This window comes from Solenopsis invicta, chromosome 15 (genome assembly GCF_016802725.1).
Source record: "Solenopsis invicta isolate M01_SB chromosome 15, UNIL_Sinv_3.0, whole genome shotgun sequence".
NCBI classification, from domain to species: domain Eukaryota; kingdom Metazoa; phylum Arthropoda; class Insecta; order Hymenoptera; family Formicidae; genus Solenopsis; species Solenopsis invicta.
Genome location: NC_052678.1, coordinates 9,247,833 through 9,267,512, shown reverse-complemented (window position 1 = coordinate 9,267,512; position 19,680 = coordinate 9,247,833). Strand labels below are relative to the sequence as shown.

Below are 19,680 nucleotides of genomic sequence, written 5' to 3'. Positions count from 1 at the left end.
AGGAATCGAAATAAAAAAGGAACGAACAATATAATTATTGCATTTCGTAACAATGAATCTAAAACAAAGTCGAAAGTAAGTTTATAAGAGAAACGAGATCCGTCAAGTTTGATTGAAAATTGTTTCATACACAGGGCATTGAATTTGCACAGCGTGGGCGGATAGTTAACCGAATATTGTTAACAGCGCAGTAATTTTATTGTTGATGAGATCATTGTCGTACCGCGCCCTATTTACCACTGTAAATGCAATACCATTGTCGTTATCCGAACATTGAGTGGCTGCCTTGTTTGCACGCGGCATACAACGACCCTGCAAAAGTGTGGGCGCATATCCGTAGATTGCGCATTCTAGATTCAGTGACGCTTCTCCGCGCGAAAACTTGCTAATTGGCGTTGGGAATTAATTCCAAGTTCGGTCTTGACGTGTTTCTCGGTTAAACAAATGTCTGTAACGCGTTGTTGCGGGCGTCAAAACACTTTGTACTATTAACGTTATAAAATCTCGGCGCATAAAAAGCGCAGCCTGTAAAAAGCGTAAAACTATGTAACGAGCGCACACGTGAAACGTAAAAAAGAAAAACACTTCGGACTTAATATTTAATGATATAAAAAAACGATAAAACGAATATTTGCTGTAATATATGATGAGCGAAGCTTTTCACGGATAATTTATTCTGTTGAGATTTTAATCGGTCTAATGGCTTGTCTAAAACACGCATCGCTGATATGACGTAAGTTAATTTATTACAATAACTCGATCATTTATCCGTTATGAGTCTATTTATTATGCTAAACCAATTAGTTATGTTAAGTAATTCAACAGGCAGTTATCTCTAATTTTCAAACAAGTGTCTATATGCAAGTGCAATACTTGCAGAGAAACTATTAAATTAAACGCGAACATTCGTGGGAAGAATAGGAGCTGGCTTATGCAGGTTGTAACTGTGAAAAATAGGCCAAATCATAGTCGATCATTCTTTTATAAATCGCCTATGATTGACCAATTTCTTACGGTTACGGCCTGCATAAGGCCAGGCTTAAGAATACTTCGATCCACTGTCGCGAAGAACTACTTTTAATAGTTCTTGTAAACTTTTTACTTGTCTATTTCCTTCGTGTTAAAACGATCACATGTCAATCGTTATTTAGGTAAAACAAGATTGTCATACAAGTAAATATATTATTATTTTCTAAAATCTCAATTTAACTTTTCGTATACGAATAATAATAATAGTAAAGGATTCAAGATTACAGATTTACAGCAAATCGAAAAATGGAAATTTTAGAAATTTTTCAACATCATATAAAATTTTAATTTAAGGAAATAAATAAATAATGTGTTTTTATTTTGACAATATATGTTTATTTTAAAAAAATGCAAAATTATATTGAAAAAATGTTTTTCAATTTTCACGCATTTTTTGAAAACATTTTTCAAAGTGATAACCATGATAACTTATAATTTATTTAATCAATTAAAAATTTTAAATCATTATTTATAATAATATTCTGTTTCGGTTTATGAAAGCTTTTCCCAATTTTTAATTTTTGTCACGAGTTGTAACAAAAAATAGAACGATATTTTTCAGAGAAACACAATTTTGAAATTCAAATGTATATAGTTTCGAAAAAAATAAAATTTTAAACAATTCCCTCCGCAAACCAAAAATGACAAGTATAAAAATATAATTGATTATTTTTTAATTTTAAATAATTTATCAAGATTAAATCGTATCTACTATGCACACGCAGGGACTAAGACTATTATTTAGCGTACTATTTATTTATTTTTATATATTTATTCTAATTTAGCATCTTACTTTTTAAATAAAAAATATGTATTTTTAAAACAGAAATATATTATTTATCTGTTCTTTTAAATTAAAGTTTTTAGATAGTGTTAAAAATATTCTATTTTTTTATTCGATTTAGGATCATATAATTCCTTGATTTTAAGAAAATTTTATAGAAATAATAACAGCAAAGAAATAAATGTTTAATGTGTATCTTTATAGGACAGTTCTTCGTTCTATAAATGAACTGACTCAAAACTTATTATCGGTCATTCTGGAAAAAGAAATATTTAGTCCCTTACGTAACCCCTTTTGTTGCGAGAAAGGATGCTTAAAAAAAAAAAACACATCGGGTTTGCGAATAAAGTGCCATTAGAGCGGCGGTTGCAAAACGAGGGGAAACTCGTTATCTGCTAAAGAGTCTTTGGATATTAATCGTACCAAGGGATCCTTAATTTACGAAAGCGTGTAAAGATCACTCTTGAAGCATTATCAACGCGAACGCGGCATAGCGAATTAAGCGGTTTCACGTAGATAAACTCTAAGGAAATAAATTTAATCTCGTTGATATCTGAATGTTAATTCTTCAAAACAATCACATTTCTGTTTCACGATAAGAAATTATTTTCTCTCAAGCAGAATTAAGCCTCCGCATTAAAGTAACGCTTTGATTACGTAACTTTTATCTCGTGCAGAGCACGCTAAGTAGAATTAAATGTATTCATTTTATTAAGCGTTAACAAAATTGTATACGTATGTTGGAGTAATTACTGACATTAATTTTCTTATTGCTAAACTCAGCAACGTAATATGTTTTATCTTTAAAAATGATAACAATTGACTTATGTGTGGTGCACCAAACAGTTCAGAAATTACTTTTAATTAATGCTTTTCCGAATCGAGTTACTTTTCAAACATCAATGTTAATTACAAACGCTTGCAACGTTGATCAACTCGGGGTATACCCGCCCACTCATGCGGTGGTTATTTGATGTCGCGCAAACTAATATTATTTGTAGATACATTAGAGACATTTCACCAGAACTGTATCTACCTTGTGCTACGTACGTTCATCATCGGGACAAGCGTATGTATCTTTGTTTAACCCGTCAGAGAGTGTACCCACACATAGTCCCAGCAGTACCCGCTAGTCTACACTAGCTAGAGACGACATTTGCAAATGGAACTTTACCGTAAAAAGAGAGGAAGAAATTCAATTTACATTATAGTAAAAAAGGACGAAAGCGAGCAAAGGAAGCTGGTACATATGGAAAGAATAAATTTTACTGCAGTATCTAAAAATTTAGTTGGATACAAATTAGAAAGTAATTTTATATTGGATAATCAAAATAATTATCTAGAAAGGTCAAGCGTGAGAATATTGCTGCAAAAAGTTTTGACATTCTAGCAACCAGTTTAAGCGTCCAATATAACTATTTTGATAGTTTAACATAATTATTTTTAGATCTGTGTTGAGTAAAATTGTTCTTTCTAGGTGTATCGAGTAATATGACATAAGAAGATGTAAGAGAGTACGAGATAATTTCGATATACGAGAATCGCTCAATTATTTATCGGATTTCTTTCTATGGTTCTTCTCGATCACGGTTTTACGTAGGTATCCATTACATTCAAAGATATCCAACGTTTGTTTTGTATTTCCGTTTCGTTTTTATTGCGTTACACGTAAGACAGCACGGTAAATAAGTAACCGACACCCATTCGAGCCATAAGTGCGCACGAGGCAGCCGCTAGTATCAATTATTAATTGAAAACATGCTGGAAATGGTGGTGCTTTATCCGCGCTAATGCTAGTCCTCAGTTGCCTTATCGTATCGATTTGTCTGGCCGATCCGTTTTGCAATAAATACGGGACGCATGACGAGAGACACAATTAATAATTTACAATCATAAATACAGGATACCTGCCGCGGAAACGTTCATAAGAGGATTGAAGTGTCGCGCGCGCGACGGGTGTAATTTAGTAACGTAAACGATAGAAGTAAATCAATTTTGATTCGCCTGTCAGAGCAGTCCAGCTGATGGAAAAGAAAGAAGCAATTCCACTTCTCCGCTAAATCCTTTTTTTGCGTCTTTTTCCTTTATCTGCACTCGCACATCTATTCTCTTTGATAAAGCGCATTCGTGTACTTCAATAATAGTTATTATTGACAAATGATCAATCGTCTCATTATACTTTGAGATATTTCTCGCGTTTAATGTCGGAAGACGTATCACTAGCAGAGTGACGGTTATATTGCCACTGGGCGTCGACGTCATTTAATTAATCCGATATTGAGACTGTGTCCAATCGTCAATCAATGTTCTTCTTTGTCAAGCGAACATCGACGACAAGTTAATTAACAAGTACATCATATTTATATTGGCTTGACTTTTCATTGCTCTCGTAATTGCAACGTAATTGAAAAATACTACCTTGACAAATACGTAAAAGCAGTTTTCAATTTCTAAAGAGTCTAATGTTTATTTATGTAAATAAATTATCATTAAAGCGCACAGTGCAATTTGCGATACGTATTATCTTGCACAATTTCATAATTTTTAGATTTATAATTTTTTTATAATATTTTAAAAGAGACACTTGAAATTATAATGCTTAATATAAATAAATTAATGCAATATTTTTTAAATATAAGGAAACAGATGCGAGAAATACATCCGTAGCAAAATGAATAAATTATCTCGCAGTGGAATCTTCTTTGAAAATCTTCAGAGTCTGAAAAGATATTATTTGAAAAGAAATTCAGAAAGTCGCTTCAAGTCACTCTGCACAATGATATTAATGGAGCGAGTAAGCAATATTCGTACATCGGGGTCAAGAATTCGAGATCCATCATCTACTCGAGCCAAATATTTGCAGAAGCCTACTGCGGCGGTGAGTGAAACTCAAACAGCATTTTAAATTACATCTCGACTATTGAGGAGTCGGTGGATGATGGTGGAGGGTACATTTTTCGCAGAAATTTTATTATCGACGAATATATTACGTAAAATTCGATCTTTACCCACTTATGTGCAGTGCGGTATTGCGCACAATGAAATCTTTGAGAAAACGCTTCCAGTAAATGGCACTTTTATATAAGAGCTTACATAATCACAATACGCGGAATCTCTTTCACAGGCTGAAGACTTTCAAAACGAGATGTGCTATTCTGCTGGAGAAAACAATTTGTTAATTCTGAATATATGTATATCTCTTGTACGTTCAATTTTCCTATACCAAAAATTTTATTGTTCGTTGTATCAAAGAAATATTTTGCAAAACTAAAGTGGCTGGAAGTAAACGTTTTAACGAGACTTCTAGAAAACCGCGGTCGTCCGCAAAACGGGATAAAATTCTACGATTAATAAAACCTAGGGGGTTGTACTCGTGTCTTATCGCGGTGTGGTAGGCATAGTTAATACAGCGAGCAAACTGCTATTAAGGCAAGCAAGATCGCCAGGGAAGGAAGAATGTACCCTACGTACGTAGGTGTAACTGGGTCGAACACTTGCCTGAGCGATTTTCGATATCTGATATCGTCGACGAGAGACTCTTTGTGCAGAAACACATTTGTACACAAAGCAACAGGCTTTTTTACAAATCGTTTTAGTTTCTCTGCAAAATCTTCGAGGACCTCTGCTGCCCGCCTCCACTGTTATAAAAAACATCGTTTGTACTATTACGTTAATGTTTGCCCTCACTTTCTCTTTGCTCGTATTTTATTCCCTCTAATAATCTCTTCCAATATCCAAACTCGTTCCTCGCTTCGCTCTGATCATTCTTTTATATGCAATAAAAAAAAAAGTATTTTATCAGCGAGGATTTTCGACTGGCTGTCGCGACGTCGTGGATCGATGATTAATATTGTAGATCTAGCGCATTGCGACACGCATTCTCACTCGAGTTCGACACTCATAACACGGCAATTGACAATGACGGAATAATGACACCCTATAGAGCGTATGTGCATACACAATCGCGGAGGGATTGGCAACGTGAACGATTAGCAATTAGTGACGCTAAGTGCTATCGGGTAGACGCTAACCTCGGGATTCATTACCTTTCTGCATGCACACGTCGCTGGGCGAACTAGGTCGTGTGTGTATCGCGAGAGGAAAACTTCGTTTCAGAAAACGTCGATATCTAAGAGGAGTATCCCGCGCGTGTTCCATCCTTGAATCAATCCGGTATGAATTCACGAAGAATCCGAGGGTACAGCATCGTATAGCTGTAGCGTGTATTTTCGCCGGACTTCTCCAAGCATCTGAACTTTTGTGCACATCTGTTGATATCATTTGCCCTCGTATGAACTAGGGTAACTGTTCCAGTTACTGCCGCTTTAAGAACATATAGTACATAGTTGATTGACGCTTATTTTAAAGTTTTTAAATAAATATTCTTTACTCTTATCGTTGTTTAAGTAAAAACTTTAATATGTACAAAGTAAAGGAAAAAAAGTTTAAAGACTTGATGATTAATTATTTAAATGTAACAAAAAAGAAATATAAGTATAAAGTACGAATCTATTACCGCAAATATTGTCTTCTTATTTACTTATGTTCATACAATAGTCTTGGTTTAACATTAAAACATTTTTAATATATAATATTCTTTACATTTTAATGAAAGAGAGAAAAATAATGTATTGAACCTATTACCAGTCAATGTCCTCAATACTGCCTCTCCGATTACTGCCGCACATATTTAATATTGCCTCCCTATTTACTGCTTGCGTACTCGATGCTGCCACGAATTTATTTATATTCTTATAATAGTTTTAATTTTCTATTAAAATATTTTTAATGCTCTCATACTTTTCTTATTCTAATACTACAATTGACAAAAACGGTAGTAATTGGGACTATTACCTTATTATTGCTTCTACATTGTATACGAGAAAGATATTTTAATTGAAAATATTTTATATATTATATATATATATAAATCGCACATAATTAATATAAAAATTAATAAATAAAGTAAAATGTAAGTAAACGCGGAATGTTTAGACCAAATAAATAAGCAAATTATATAAGATCTTGAAATGAACCACTTTATTTACTTAAAGCAAAACAACGGAGCGTTTTGACTTAAGTACTTGGTCCTCGTCAACTGTTTAAATTAAATTAGCGTAGTCAACGCAATTATTACAAACAAATTATTACAAATAAAAATCTTAAAGTGCTCGTGAGATTTACAAGCGTTCACGATTTCATTATATTCTTCGGTACGGTGTCATTTTAAGATCGCTTTCTCCTTACGATTAATTTATAATAATTAATTGGTCAGCTAGTGACGCAGAGAGCATTTTATCGCGATGATTGGCACTTTGTGTTTCGGTATTACTTCGAATTTCAAACGTCAGCGACGAAACGCGAGCCCCGGCATCGGATTAACGCGGTTTTCAACAAAGGGTGGAAAAGGCGCCAGGTGTCAAATATCCGTCCGGGTGCAGACTTGTTGATTTTCGACAGCAGGAGAGGCGGCTCTGCGGCCAGCGGCGGCGACAGCGCGGCGGTGGCGTTTAACCGGTATGCAAATGCGAAGCGTTTAACGACGTGAGGAACTACAGGCGTCGACTGTAGCGAGGAATGATGATGTTGTTACGGCATTGTAATACACCAGCCAACTAATCAATACTCTACTACGGCGAAATTCTACGGTTGTTCACCCTTAAACGCGTCCCGCCCCCGCGATAATTTCCTGATACCGCGAAGCGATGCGACATCCGAAGTGAAATGAAAAAATTACGCACGTTCAAGGACATTGCGCGTTTTACTTATGGGAGACCAGATGCTTGGACTTCGCGTTGTTAACGATGAAAATTTCAGAGATGTTCATTCAGCGAGTTAACTCGTAAATAGGCACATGATTTTGTTTTTCTTTTTTACAAATAATTATATAAACCGAGATAAAATAGTAATTTTCTAACATCAAAAGAAATCCATACTTGTAAAAATATTTTATTACGTAATTATATTTAATTGGAAGATTTAAGCAAGCGCGTCTGGGTAAGTTTGACTCACACGCGAGTGCTTACGAGTTAAGGTTCGAAGGCACAAACGGATAGCAGCATCTTGCTCTTCGCTCAAGTTCAAGTAGGTCGTGCGTTAACGGAAATTTTAAGTTCATAGGTTAATCACAGAGACGCGCGGCATTTAATTTCGTAGATGAAAGGAAGGATGTACGGGGCTCAGCGACAACCTGCATAAATTTCTATAGAGCGCGCGCATAAGCATTATTTTCCCTGTGTTTCCCTCGCTTATGCATTAGCGCATTAATATCGCTAATCGATTCGATACGGCAGTTAATAATGCCACGGTATAATGCGCGCGCGCGTTCACGGGTATTTCCGCGAGAATTATTGTTACCTGCATGCGGTTAATAATCGAGGGGCTCGGGAGAAATCTGAGAGACACTCGGCGGCGGCTAATGTGTGTGTACGGCTGCAGATTTCCTCGTCGAGAGAGAGAGGCCTTATAAGGCAACCCTGAACTCGCGAGATCGATCCGGCATTAGCCACCAGCAGCTAAAGAGAGAGAGAGACACAGAGAGCCCCCCTCGCGATGGAAGCGCGTGAAATTTTATTAAGAGGCCGTGGGTGCTATCGCGCGAGAAGTGAGGACTCGCATCAATCACGAGATTTATCGCAATCGCCGGACAATAAATCAACCTGTTAGGCGGACACATGATTACTCGGACATCACCGAGAACCCGAAAGATTAAAAAGATATCTGAAGAGCTTAAATACGTCTTCTTCATCCACGTCTTTCTTCACGTCTCTCTTTTTCATACGTCCGTGGATTCACAGAACCGTGAATGTTTAATGCCATGCCGACAGAATAACTGTTACTGCTTAGATCCGGCGAATGAAATAAGCAATGACGATCGCGGAGTGACGATTAAAGGTCGAGATCGATAATTCATGAAAGACGAAACCGTCACCGCGATTCGAGAATTTAACAGATAAATTAAATGATTGAGACTGGAATAATTAGATATTATAGGTCTGTCCTTTATATCGCGTTATAGGATCGGGAGAGTACGTGCGTTGTACGTGGACTCGAAATTGGCCGGAGTTATAATTAACGACGCTGTATTTTACACTCCACGTGACACTTATTTTTGCGGAGATACTCGTTTTTATAGATGTATTCGTCACTGTCAAAAGCGAATTTTCGTCCAAGTCGTGCATCGCAATGTCGCGCGAGCTAAAATCACGAACTAAAAGCGTACCTTCGCATTTGTTTCGAATATATATTAATAGCAGCTCGCGATATCGAGTTATCATTATCCCGTCCACCTTTCTCCTTATTTTACTCGGGCGCGCTATTTTCAGGCGAACGCTAAAGACGGCGAGAACCGAGTGAAATTGGGTCAAGTACGAAGCACGTCACGTCATGTCACGTTCGAGCCGACGTGTACCGCAACCGCTATGTACACGGGAATCAAATAACTCGTAAATACCCCGTTAAAATACATCCTGAATGCGGAGAGGAGGAGACGAGACCGGTGCATCGCGAGATTGCATTCCAACGTGGGATTCCAATTTGCGCTTGACCAAGCAGTAACGATGTTAACCCTTTGTTGCATACATTTTTTCGTTGAATTTCGGTGTATGGGAATGTTTAGGATCGCTAAAAGCTCGTGTGCAAATCTAAGTTCAAAATTTTAAAAATATATAAAATTTTATTAAAATCAGACTTCAATATTTCTCGTGATCTGTCATTTTAACCGCCATTGGATTTGCCAATTAAAATTTTCCAATTATAAGTACAGATTTGAAATCAGCGACCTCAAAAATATTAATATAGAGATTTTCAAGATATGTTTATTATTATCTTCATTCCAGCATAAACTTTTGTAAAAAAAAAAAATCAATTTTGATCTTTCGCTCATAACTTATTGTTAATGTCAAATAATTACATATTTATGCTATTTATGTCCAAACGTAAAAGTCTTAAAAACACGACGATACTAAAAATGTTATACGAACTAATTATGAAATACGTAAAAATAGAAGAATTGCGAAGAGATGGGAGATCCTATATATTGAACTTTATGCAACAAAAAATTGATACAACGGAGATGAAATGAACGTGTCGGAAAGAAAAATTCAAAATTTACGAATGACAATGAGAAATTACTACTTTTGAGATTAATTTGCCATCGGGTCTCATTTTGCGTGTGTACACACGGAAAAATATCAATTTTACCTCTAACAATAAGAAAAATGATTGCTCAATTTATTTTTCCTTTTTTTTCAAAAAGCAATTGTCTTTAACAAAGAATTAATATTATCTTGATAGTTTTAAAATATATTTATCACAAATTGTAGAAAAACTCATTATTCTTAAAAAAAGAACTTATACTCTTTCAAAGAATATTAATATAAAATTTATTGAAAGAGTCGAAATAACAAGCAAACTGAATTTTTATTTTAATTAATAATGTTCCTGAAATATTGAATTAGTAGAGTTTAGAATATATTTTAAATAAATTTGACAGGTGGAAAGGATGATTTTGCTAAAATATCTAAAAGTTTAGTTATAGATACAGATCTGAAAATAATTTTGTTAGGATGAAATAATTAACTAGAATATTTAAACGTAATGAGTAATGCTGCAAAAAATTTCGACATTCTAGCGATCAGCTTAAGCGTCCTACATAATTATTTTAATAATCCAAAATTATATTCAGAACTCGTTTTTAGAATTCATTTTTCTGTGTGTAATGTAAAATCTCGACGTTGACGTTGCTAATATTAAATACTTTTGACTTTCTCACATATATAGATCCAAATCTATTATTATACGATTAAAAATTGTTCGCGGAGAGTTCGATCTTGTCACCGTTGCGGCATCATTAGCGAAAACATGACTGCTGTCGTATCGTCAGAAGCGAGACGGAAAAAGAAGTAGTAAAAGTAAGCGATATCGCGGACTCAGGGCACGCAATCGATGATAGAGATTAGCGAGCGTTGCGCTCGTATCCAATTCGTTCGTTTGAGACAATAACGAGCACACTCTAACGGCGACTTTGTTTAAAGCATTCGGCGACGACTAACGTCTACATTAACGTAATTGCAGAAACGTGTAAAACGTATCACGTTGAACATCAGGAAGCGACCTTGTTTGTACCATCGTTTGTTACACCACACGCCGCGCGCTCATTCTATAAAATAATTGCGAGACGCCCTTGCGAAGAGCCATTATGAGTAAGTTAATATCCCCGTAAAGAACATCGTTTCCGAAGAACGCCTCTTGCATGACGTAAAATATTGGGTGAGCCCAAAGGTTTGCAGTTGGTGCCGCGTAAATATTTCACGCCGCTTGTTTATGGCACAAGTAACGGCACGCAATTCGACTTCCAAAACGGAAATATATAGAATACTGCACATACGATATACAATACTGCTCTTTAAAAGAAACGTAGCGTGGTATTTTAACGTTTAAAGTAAATATATTTTATTTTATATTAGTCTGAGATGTGTTGCAAGTGAGATTCGTAGCCACGCTGTGAAATCTATCTCACGTGTGTCATCGTACCCCCTGATACGGGTCGGACAATGCATCCGCTTTTAGCACATGTCAATATCCTACGTTTGAAGAGTGAAAAAGGGAGAGGATACGGTTCTCGCGATGTGAGCTTGTCAGTGACAAAAGTCAGCGATTCGTCTGACAGATGATACATAACACCTGGGACATGTCGCACCACCCATAAAATTTAAGCGAAGAAATCGTGTGTAAGATAAAAATCGATAAAAATCAGACTTTTTCAATAAAGTGACAGATATAAGAATAAAAATAATCATTATTATATCAAATTGCTAAATGATTATTTAGTAATTATCGTAATAGCAGCTTAATTTTCTTATTTTGCTACTTAATTCGAGACACTTTCTGGATAAAACTTAAGAGAACTCGTAACTGAACAGGCACATAGCTCCATGTGAGCGGTCACGATTTCTTTTCCGTCAAGTCAGCTGAATGAGAAAACACTGGTAATGCAATTAAGTAAACGAGGTAAAGGGGACGACTTTTTCTCGTCGACAAAGCGGACGAACGGTTTACCCTCTTGCAGCAATTGTTCTAATCGAGGAAAGACGTACGAAAACCGAAGTAATTCTCCTGCTGCGATAAACCGGCTTATATTATTCCTAACGTCTTAATGTTTAATACGGGCGCTTCCAAGTGTTAATCGAACAAAGTTTATTCACCGCGATTGACCTCGGGATGTAAATTTTCAGATATTCTTATCCAGATAAGTTACATGTTATCGATTAATCCTCCAATGTTTCTCGAGAGCAAACGCTAATCTTCACTTAATTGTTCGTCATGTCTTTTTAATAATTAAAGCAACACAATTGAAACGGTATGAAAACAGTATGCAAATACGGTGTACATTTAATACAAAAATCATGAAATGGTATCCCAATGTGTATTACATTTTATATGTGGATACGTTTAGAATGATCATTAATTATATTTTATCTGGGCGAATGCAATTCGGATGACAAACAACAGTATTTTCGATCTTAATTGATTAACTGACCTAATTAATGATCAGCCACTGTTGCTCTCTATGGAAGTGGACATCATTATCCATATAATATTCCAAGTGGTCGGATTAATACGCAATTACAGTTATATTTTCTCCATGACATAAGCATCTTATTAAATAATAAAATATTATGTACTAGAATAAATATCGGAGAAATCAAAATAAGAAAGAAGCACTTGATAGTCATTTTACCGAGTTGGATCGTTGGTCGCACAGAAAGAATTTACGTTCCGTTCGATCGTACTTGATTACGATCCTAAATATTGTATGTACTGAAATTTATTAAAATTACGGGGAACGATAGTAACATTGTATTTCCATATTTTGGATTCGGCGTGCCGTTACAAATATCACGCCGCAGTTGCGCGAACGATGAATAATTTAATCCCGCACTCCCCTGGAGTTTCGGTGCTCCGAAATCCTGCGCAGTACCGCACGCACATTGCCAGGCCGTTGCAAGTGCGTCGCGTGGATTTCGCGTACTAGCGAAAAGGGAATGTTTAATGCGCGCGTAACCTCCAGTGGATATCCGGAATTTCGAGCGAGCACGCTAACACCGTACGAAAGTATACGTAAACGTGGTGAGCGTGGAATACCATCGACCGGCCAGCGTTACGTACGTTATTGTTATTTTCACGTTGCACAATCACGATTGTTAATACCGACCACTCTAGGGTCCGCGACAGGGGAAGAATGATTCATCGACAAGACACACGAACGTGCGGTGGACAACGCGCGTGGAATCCCACGATAAAGGTGAGAGTGCGTCTCGTCGCGCACATGCGACCGGTATTTTCAGACTCTCCCGGAGCCTTCGCACGTTCAAGCCGTACTTCGCTCGGGAAGTAGTTTCTCTGACGCGAAAATAGAAATCCGAGGGCGAACGTTGAAACCCTTACATTTGTTACCAACACATCTCGAGATGATAAACTACTCACGAGAAACTTGCTGCATCGTATCTTATTCCTTACAAATATTTTTTTACAACAAATTCAAATGAGTTTGATAATGCCGAAACAAGACTAAGGTCGGTATTCATAATTTTTAATAATTTTCAGTCTTTAAATTAATTGAATTAAAAATTATTTGCTACTATGAATACCCAAGTGTCGGTTTAAGTCTCGGCCGCATCTTTTTAAAGGGATATTCTAGTCTGGAGCGCGAAAAGAGGTGGCCTATTTTTAAGAATTTTTTAAATAAAATTGCTACATATATCCTTCTGTATTTTTACACATCTATTTGTACATATTTAGTAAATCTGTACCTACGCATTTAAGTATGATTAAATGTTTATAGCTTTAAGTTACGTAAGTGTAAAAATTAACATGTTTCAAGTTGGCTAACACGATTTCTTAGAAACCAAAGTTGAGACTATTGATTTTAATGCTTTTGCATATATGTAAAATACATGTCTGTTTATTTCATGAAATACTAGAATAAATGAAAAATATGGTAAATTATTTAAAAAATGCGTTTGAAAAACAAGCTAAATTTTTTTTAATAAAATCGATTGAATTCAACATATACATGCAAAATTAGTAAATTTATGAATATCGTAATAATCCTAGTTTATGTGATACTGTAACATGTGACATGTACTTTACATATATGTAAATGTTGAAGTTGATAGCTTCAATAATTTCTGAAAAATTATGTCAACCGAGATTTGAAAAATATTTATTTTTAAAAATTACACTAAGAGACAATTTTTTTAATAAAAGAATGCACTTTCCTAAAACCAATATTTTGAAGCAAACGTTTACTTGTTTTGTTTAAGTAAAAATATTTACATTTAAGTAAAGAAACGTATTAACTTAAGTATATAATTTTGTATTTTTACATTTTTAACATTTCAATAATGATTTTACAAGTAAACTAATAATATTATTAAACTTAATTAAATTGTTTTTTCTTAGAATAAAAAATCTGATTAGTTTAAATATAAAAATAGTCTAGTAACAGTAAACATTTTCTAGAACTGCAAAAAAAAGTTATTTAAATAAAAATTATTCCTTTATTTTATTTACATAAATATTTTAATCAAAAAATTTTTAACTCGCAAGAAAATAAGCTATTAAATATCGAGCAAATAATTTTTTTTTTGTATTAAGTAAAATTATTTTGTTGTAAGATATTCTTTTCTTTCAGTGTACGTAATATAAAAACTAATAAACATTTAACGCTACCAAAATTTATAAATATTTACTAAACATGTATAAGCAGGTGTGTGAAAGCGTAGAAAAATATGTGCAGCCGTATTCTTTTAAAAAATTTCCAAAAAAAGGGAAATTTATTCACGCTCTAGATTAGAATACGCCATTAACATACAACGCCAACGTATCTCTCAGTAAACTTAGACTTAATATCTGATAAAAAGAAAGATAAGTCCTCTTGAATTTAAATAAACGAAAGTTTTGAAAGTTTTGTTATTTAATCACACAATGGAAAGTTAGTTCGCGAAAGGTCTTCCGTTTCCCAATCATTCGTAACACGAAAACCATTCGCACCTTGACACGTTTCAGTTGAGAAAAAAACTCAACGGTTAATTGCCGATGGAATCTGTCGTTAAGATTTAACTCGGATATTCGCAGTATTTTTACGTAATTTACTGCATCAGCACCTGTCGATTCGTTTTCATTAAGTGTGCATTGTGCTGGCAGGCAAAAAAAAAGACTATCGTTCCCCCTACGTTTCTTGTATCGTCAATATATTTTTACATATTTGCCGGCATTTTCACTATGCCCAGCTATCCCCACGAACAATGTTCACTAAACTAATTTTTTTCGGCTTTGCTGTGAATTTGTTCTGTCAATTCAAGATTGAAACAGTATTGTATTTTGTCTCTCCTTTGCTGCTTTCTCTATCGAATTAAGTCTTACATTCACAAAAGTAATTGGATATTTCTCGATGATTTTGTTAAAAATATATTTTAAAGTAAATGCACAAAGAGCATCAAGCATAAAGAATAAAAATATAAATGCTAAAGGTTAATTCAACGGTTTAAATTATAAAACGATAATGTAACGGATTGACGTAATTTTATGTAATAATCAGAAATGTTTTATTGGAAATTAATATTTTGTGTGTAAATTTTTAAAGTTTATAATTTTAATATTTCAAAAAATATTAGGAGAATTAAAATGTAATTTTGTACAGAAATTTTTGTTTTATTGCACATTAATATTTAATGTACAAATTATTCAAATCGGTGCAAAGTTTAAAATTTAAAGCGTTACAATTCCTGATTACTGCGTAACTTATTTTATAGTAACTTATATATCATACTGACATTTAACGCTGATAGGTTAAAATTTATATTTTTATTTTTTATGCACCAAATGGACTGTGTATGAAATATCATTTTTTTCATGATCATCGACAAAACAATATGCAGTTATTTTTGTGAATGTAAAATTGGGCTCGATGAAAAAGTAATATAGAAAAAAATAATAAAAAAAAGTTTTGTTTAAAAGAATAGAAAGAATTAGAATTTTATAATCCTCTTTTCGTAAACGGATCAAACTTAACAAAGTCGATTATTTTATATATTGACCGTATTAATCATTCTTAAATGAAATAACTCTGTTTTAAATTTGTTCGCGGTTCAACAAAGCAATCTGTCAGAGTTTAGGAGAATTACACAAGTCTAACGAAACAGAATTTCACGTAAAGAAAAAGAAATTTCAATTTCAAAGAAATAAAAGCTAAACATGATGGATTTTACAAATATAATGGAAAATTAAGAACTTTGTAATTCACGTAGTTCATCCGACGCGTACAGTTTATAAAATTAAATAACGATTAAATATTAATGAACTAAAAGAGATATACGAAGATACAATTTGCACGAAGAATAGGACAACTAGTTTTCAGTTCAGATGAGAGATTTAACGTTCATGAGGGATGTAAGTCGAAAATGCGCGAATCATTAGCTCGATTTCCGATTATCAAGAGGCTTTAATTTAACCTGCCTAACTGACCGATTAACCTTTCGCCCGGGGTGTCGCGCGAGTAAAAACAGTTCAGTCAGGGTTCGATATGGGAAGGGAAGCTCCACTTACCCTGTCTGTCCGTCTTATCCCGTCTCGTCGCAAAGATCACTGTCCCACCTCCCTCGACGAGCGGCACAAAGAATCACAGTTCACGAGAAAAGATATGCACGACGGACGATGACGGCGACGGCGACGACGACACGTAGCTGTTCGCGAGCGATCATCCGCGGGAGGGAATTTCTCTTTGTGCCTCTCTCTCTCTCTCTCTTTCTCTCTCTCTCTTTTTCGGGCACTGCCGAGTCACTTTCGGAACTTTCCTAAGGAAATCTCACTGTCCCGAAAGCTTCGGGCCGGAAGAGGACGCGTTCACGACGACGACGACGACGACGACAATAACGATGACGACGATGACGATCAAGCCAAGTACACTCACACGTTTCGCGTTGCGCATGTGTATACATATATCTATCTATCTATCCATCTATCTATCTATCTATATTTATATATATCTCTGTGTATGCATCTCAATGGAACTCGCGACGTTTCTTCTTCTCCCTTTCTCCCTCTTTTTCTCCATGTACCCTCGTTAAACTTACTGGTTCGCGGCAACTTGCGTTCGCTGATAGCGTCGTTCTCGCGATCCACCCTCCGCCCTCTCGCTACCGACTCTCTCGCTCCCTCTCACTCTCTCTCTCTCTCTCTCTCTCTCTCTCTCTCTCTCTCTCTCTCTCTCTCTCTCTCTCTCTCTCTCTCTCTCTCTCTCTCTCTCTCTCTCTCTCTCTCTCCTCTGTCTCTATCTCACTCTGCAACTAGGATAAAATGATATGTATTCGTTCGCAACGGCGGTCCCCGAAACTGCACGGCTGTCGCGTTTCGCACGTTCGCTGGGCCGGCGATCGAGAGCGTCTGATTTCACGCAGCCACCCCCGTCTCGTTGGTTGATCCGTCGACTTTGCTCCCGTGTGCTGGCTCCGCTCCGTTCCTCTGCCGCTTCTGTCTTCCTGCCTCTTCTTTCTCTCTTCTGTCTTTCTCTCGACGGAGACCCCGTTGCACGCCCCCTCGGACAACAACCCTTACTCACTATTATTTTATTTGCCTAAAACTAATACGGGTGTATATACTCCCGGTGCACACGGCTAATATCTCTACACTCACACGACTACCCCGTGTGCGCTCTAACCCGAGTCATATTTTAAGTACGACGACGCACGGGTGACGGTGCGACCGTGGGGTTACACTCTCTGCCTCTCACGCTGCCGCCTCCCTCTTGCGCCCCGGTCGGCCGCGACGCACCCCCACCCGCCGAAGGCATCCCCACCCGGGGATATCGCTCGCCCTTGACGCGCCACCCCGCCGAACAGTGACGTCTCCCGAAGGTTGAACTCTGACCCCCTTTGTCGAGATGTGCGTGTCACCTGCTTTTATTTTCCATCATTAAAGCAAAATATTACAAGCTACCTTCGTTACTTAAATTTATTCGTACATCCAAATGTGCCGGACGCACTTATTTTTATTATTATCCTTGGCTCTCTTAATTAAAATGGTACAAAAAGTTCGAAAAATTTTCCTCAGATAGCGAATTTTTTCAAAGGCCCTTTCCAACGTAGAATTGAAAAAAAAAAGAACAAAATTGATGCATTTCTATTCATTACAGTTACAGTGTTTTTAATTAATTTTAATTGATATGATATAAAAAATATTTATTTTGATGAGCTAAAGGTTCGCGATATCAAAGACAAAATTGTCATCAAACGTCCCGCGTCCCTTTCTACTAAATTCGACCGACTCTGTTGTAACCACCCGGGTTTCTCCGCGCGATCGAGACGCCCCTAACACAACTACCCCTTATTCCCTGCTCGGAAAATCGCAGTGACGGAATTCTCCCGCAAGGTTCCGTGCCACTGAAATATTTCTCCGATCTTTACGTGTTTCACGAAACGTTACAAGTTTATTATGAAACTCGACCATTTACTTTTAATGAGCTTACAGTACGTTGCACGGAGAAGTTACGCTACGTTACAACCTTTCAAAGTCTTGTGCCCGATGAACGTTTCTCGGTATTGTAACGCGATTACCCCACTTACTTGCGACGCCCTTGAAATTATGACAACCCACCCCTGTCGGGCAGAAGACAGTAACGTAGTCGGAGTATCGCTTTACAGAAAATTATAATTAAATTAGTGATATTTATGTCTCCGTGAAATTGTGGGCGTAAAGTTAACGTACACGTAATCAAGGCATAACGTACCGGGTAAAATTTATTGCACAAACGGGACACATGTAAAAATAGCCGTGACTTTTCACGACATTCGATACGTCGCGCGAAATGTGGCAAATTAATGTTTACGCCAAAACGCACAGGCGGATTCCCTCACAGCTTTCCGCCTACAATTCCGCGCGTTACTGCACAAACAGCATTACGTTATATTTCGCCTCAGTTGGCGCCGAGTCGAGTGAGCCGTCAAAGTTACGACAGCCCTTATTAGCGCCGGGGGCTTGTGGAAATTTGTAAGTGCCGTGTTTCATGCGGTAGTTTTTGCGGCCGTTACCACACCGTCACGCTGCGTTTCCCCAACACCCCACATCCCCACCCGAGTTCGGTCGATCGCCACGATAACGTCGGCATTGTTGTTGTACGTCACTGACCGCCACCCCTGCGAGAAATTATACCCTTTCTCATCTCGCCGTTTTCCCTACCTTCCGCGCCACCACCCCCGCGTAACCCCTCCCCCCTCCCTCCCGTTTCTCTCTTCTCCCTCTCTTGAACTCTGGGCTCAATGGTAGACTACTTATGGTACCTAAACGCTCGAAGCCTAGAGCGACGTGTCTGATACGGTGCGATAGGTGAATGGACAGAAACCGTCTCTATCCCGCGGCAAGCGCCACACCACTAGATATCTAGTGCATATCGAAACTGTCGCGGGGGCGGTAACGCGCGTCACGTGAACGGTTGCACGGGATGCGATTTCCCTACTGAAATTAGGGAAGTCCGTACCCCTTACACCTACTGATTCTCTACCGTCGATTTCCACGTTATCGTGTCGCGTGCCGGCTCGAGCGCCAGGCTGCAGATCAAGGGGGATAATTTTACAGAGAAATTAATGACAACGCGTTTCTACGCAGCTGATCCACCGTAGTCTTCGTAAACATCGGACAACGTTCCGCTCGGCCCTTCTCGATTTGTCCCTACGATACGTTAGCTCTAACTGATATTTATGGCAACAATTCCGCAATGTTAAATGTACCGAAATCAGGAAAAACGAGCGATTAATTTCCTAGGAGAAACAACTTCCAAACGTAGCGAGCGGCTTCTCCCGGCGCCACCC

The 19,680-nt window shown here is 37.0% G+C and overlaps 1 protein-coding gene across 3 annotated transcripts in view; it reads right to left on the bottom strand.

The window, feature by feature from the left end:
- Window positions 1–19,680, bottom strand: part of LOC105205888 (cationic amino acid transporter 2) — a 93,483-nt gene that overhangs the window by 70,881 nt on the left and 2,922 nt on the right. The window contains exon 1 of one of the 3 annotated variants that reach the window (XM_011175426.3): window positions 16,424–17,637. The exons of the other annotated variants lie outside the window; for them this stretch is intronic. The gene's annotated coding sequence lies outside the window, so the exon portion shown is untranslated. Of the gene's footprint in view, window positions 1–16,423; window positions 17,638–19,680 lie in introns of those variants that run through there. 3 annotated transcript variants of the gene reach the window in all.